Raw genomic sequence first — 4,225 nt, 5'->3', positions numbered from 1 at the left:
GCACATGGCCCAAAATAACAAAACACCACATCTGCTTCACGAGACAAGACAGGCAAGTGTTAAGTTAGGGACAGGTGTGGTGGTATGAGTAAGTTTAAGTGTAAAGTTAGGGACGTGTGGTGGTATGAGTAAGTTTGAGGGTAAAGTTAGGGACATATGTGGTGGTATGAGTAAGTTTAAGGGTAAAGTTAGGGACAGGTGTGGTGGTATGGGTAAGTTTAAGGGTAAAGTTAGGGACAGGTGTGGTGGTATGGGTAAGTTTAAGGGTAGAGTTATGGACAGGTGTGGTGGTATGGGTAAGTTTAAGGCTAAAGTTAGGGACAGGTGTGGTGGTATGGGTAGGTTTAAGGCTAAAGTTAGGGACAGGTGTAGTGGTATGGGTAAGTTTAAGGCTAAAGTTAGGGAAAGGTGTGGTGGTATGGGTAAGTTTAAGGGTAGAGTTATGGACAGGTGTGGTGGTATGGGTAAGTTTAAGGCTAAAGTTAGGGACAGGTGTGGTGGTATGGGTAAGTTTAAGGGTAGAGTTATGGACAGGTGTGGTGGTATGGGTAAGTTTAAGGCTAAAGTTAGGGACAGGTGTGGTGGTATGGGTAAGTTTAAGGGTAAAGTTAGGGACAGGTGTGGTGGTATGGGTAAGTTTAAGGGTAGAGTTATGGACAGGTGTGGTGGTATGGGTAAGTTTAAGGGTAAAGTTAGGGACAGGTGTGGTGGTATGGGTAAGTTTAAGGGTAGAGTTATGGACAGGTGTGGTGGAATGGGTAAGTTTAAGGCTAAAGTTAGGGACAGGTGTGGTGGTATGGGTAGGTTTAAGGCTAAAGTTAGGGACAGGTGTGGTGGTATGGGTAAGTTTAAGGCTAAAGTTAGGGACAGGTGTAGTGGTATGGGTAAGTTTAAGGCTAAAGTTAGGGAAAGGTGTGGTGGTATGGGTAAGTTTAAGGGTAGAGTTATGGACAGGTGTGGTGGTATGGGTAAGTTTAAGGCTAAAGTTAGGGACAGGTGTGGTGGTATGGGTAAGTTTAAGGGTAGAGTTATGGACAGGTGTGGTGGTATGGGTAAGTTTAAGGCTAAAGTTAGGGACAGGTGTGGTGGTATGGGTAAGTTTAAGGGTAAAGTTAGGGACAGGTGTGGTGGTATGGGTAAGTTTAAGGGTAGAGTTATGGACAGGTGTGGTGGTATGGGTAAGTTTAAGGGTAAAGTTATGGACAGGTGTGGTGGAATGGGTAAGTTTAAGGCTAAAGTTAGGGACAGGTGTGGTGGTATGGGTAGGTTTAAGGCTAAAGTTAGGGACAGGTGTGGTGGTATGGGTAAGTTTAAGGCTAAAGTTAGGGACAGGTGTAGTGGTATGGGTAAGTTTAAGGCTAAAGTTAGGGAAAGGTGTGGTGGTATGGGTAAGTTTAAGGGTAGAGTTATGGACAGGTGTGGTGGTATGGGTAAGTTTAAGGCTAAAGTTAGGGACAGGTGTGGTGGTATGGGTAAGTTTAAGGGTAGAGTTATGGACAGGTGTGGTGGTATGGGTAAGTTTAAGGCTAAAGTTAGGGACAGGTGTGGTGGTATGGGTAAGTTTAAGGGTAAAGTTAGGGACAGGTGTGGTGGTATGGGTAAGTTTAAGGGTAGAGTTATGGACAGGTGTGGTGGTATGGGTAAGTTTAAGGGTAAAGTTAGGGACAGGTGTGGTGGTATGGGTAAGTTTAAGGGTAGAGTTATGGACAGGTGTGGTGGAATGGGTAAGTTTAAGGCTAAAGTTAGGGACAGGTGTGGTGGTATGGGTAAGTTTAAGGGTAGGGTTAAAGTTGGATGTTACACAGTAAAATCCCCTGTGTTTAACAGAATCACAGAAGGAAAGAGGAACAAATTTGTGGTGATCAATGTTTCCTGTATAAATGGGATGTGTTTTGTTAGTTTTAGACTGGCTGCTTTAATAATGTGTTTAGAAATCACTTGTACTATGGCAGAAGAAACTGAGACAGAACAACATCAGGTGATGTTGCCTGTTAATTAAGGGTGACATCATCACAAGGGTCTTGATTCACTGATTTCATATTAAGTCTGATCACCAAGAGTGTTTTGTTATTAATCACTTTAAATATTGTGCAACTGACCATGTGATACTTTAGGGTGTGAAACTCATTCATGACTCCCATAATGCATTGCGACATGAATAAATTATACAGCTGAATTATTTTTTTATATTTATATTTATATTTATATTTGAATATTTTTGATTGTCTTTTTATAAGTGTTGATGTCTAAGTGTGTCTTAACTTTTACAACAAAAAAGGGAAGATTTTTCTTTTGAAAGATCCCACAGGGTTCAAGAGCCCAACTAAAGCAAACACTGACATACACACAACATATAAACCTCTGTTAATCTCAATAAGAATTTCTGTAGACATATAACATAAAGTAAAACTTTAATCACTTAACTAACTGCAGTTGCTTCAGTGTTACTTTAAAAGTCTGTAGATTAGACCCATATGGACAGTGTTCATTTGACACTGAGGATTTTGCTGTGTAGAATGTTGAGCTGTTAATAAAAATTTAGTTAAAAGATTGTTTCAGGAACATCATCCTAACCTACAAGAAAAACATAGTACTACTACTAAAACATACAGAGAAAATGGTACATACTAACATTAAGAAAACTGTCATTTTTAATATTCTTCTGACCAAAACAGAATGTTTGGAAAACGTTCTTAGAACAAAAAGAACAAAAGCCTACTCACTGCATTTGCACTGAATTGTTTTGGCAAAACATGTCAAAATGTTGGACCTGTGCATTAGGACCTGCAGTGTTAATGGGGCTGCTGATTTGTATCAGTTGTTGAAGTAGGCAAGTGCCAATTTTATTTCAATATATCAAGCCTGGACATGCCCATTGGAGGCACCAGGAGACTCTACACAGGTTAAATTATATGGTTCTCTCTGAGAAACCCAATTTCACTGCCTGTCAATGCCTTACTTCACTTTATTACTCAATAGTTTATTATGCACTACCAGGGCCGGCACAAGCTCAACTGCCACTCTAGGCAAAACACGGTTGTGCCCCCCCCCACTTCAGATTCACCATCATTTTCAATGGTAGATTGGACCCATACAAACATCGAGTAGTGTTAATTTAACACTAAAACATTTTGTTTTGTAGAATGTTGAGATGTTAATAAAAAGTAAGTTGAAATAATGTTTTAGGAACATCGTACTAACCTTAAAAACGTATTCATGCCGCAACAAGCACCACTTGCATACCTTTGCTTCGCTGCTGCTAGAATCACCTCCGATTTACCGTTTTCCCTATCTCTCATTGAAAATGAACTAGAAACTTGGGCTTTCCACATCCTGTGTGAAACTGCCTTTATGTCGAAAGTGACCCAATTTGAGCGGGAATTCTCCACCGGGAATTCTCAAGATTCTTCTGATGGCCACGCCGGGCCTATGTGTGTGTTTGTATCAGAGAAATTGAAACCTCCAATAATGTTTAGCTAAATTGTATAGTTAAATACTTATTAGAATTTGCATTTGTAGCCCTACTGGTGGTTGTGTGCTGATTTTTTTTTACAGTGTAGAATGAAAAAAATATGAGAAAACATGCTTGTGGGTGCTTTTATTTTACTGCAATTTTATAAATTACAAAACAAAAATCACATGCATCTTAAAGATTGCATTGAATTGTGAGTGTGAAGTGGAGGCAGCATGACCGTGTTTTGCCTAGAGTGGCAGTTGAGCTTGTGCCGGCCCTGGTAGTGTGTAATAAAATACTGAATAATAGAGAGAAGTAAGGCATTGACAGGCAGTGAAATTGGGTTTCTCAGAGAGAACCATATATTTTACCCTGTAGAGAGTAGTGGCACTACCAGGTAGAAAGAGGGAAAGTTAATTTAGATTTAGAATAACTAATGGAGTGATAACTTGTTGATATAAGTACAATAATTTTAAATTAATGTCCCCCCCCAAAAAAAGTAAATAAATAAATTAAATAAAACAATTTCTCTCTCTTTCTTGCCGGCCTATTCAACACAAGCATTTTGGCCTCTGGCAGCATGGGTTTTTGGGGACATTTGGTTTTAGTAAACATGACACAATAATCGCAATTCACTCATGTAATGTTAAATGTTAATTAAGCAAAACAGCATATTTAGCTAGGAAAAAAATATTGGGTGGATTTAATTAATCAATTTATAAATTGCTCTCTGTGGTTTGAATGAGAGCATTGAAAAATACAAGTGGGATT

Source organism: Gobio gobio (assembly GCF_949357685.1).
Source record: "Gobio gobio genome assembly, chromosome: 1".
Classification (NCBI taxonomy): domain Eukaryota; kingdom Metazoa; phylum Chordata; class Actinopteri; order Cypriniformes; family Gobionidae; genus Gobio; species Gobio gobio.
The sequence above is the reverse complement of the archived record's forward strand: the minus strand, read 5'-3'. Positions refer to the sequence as shown.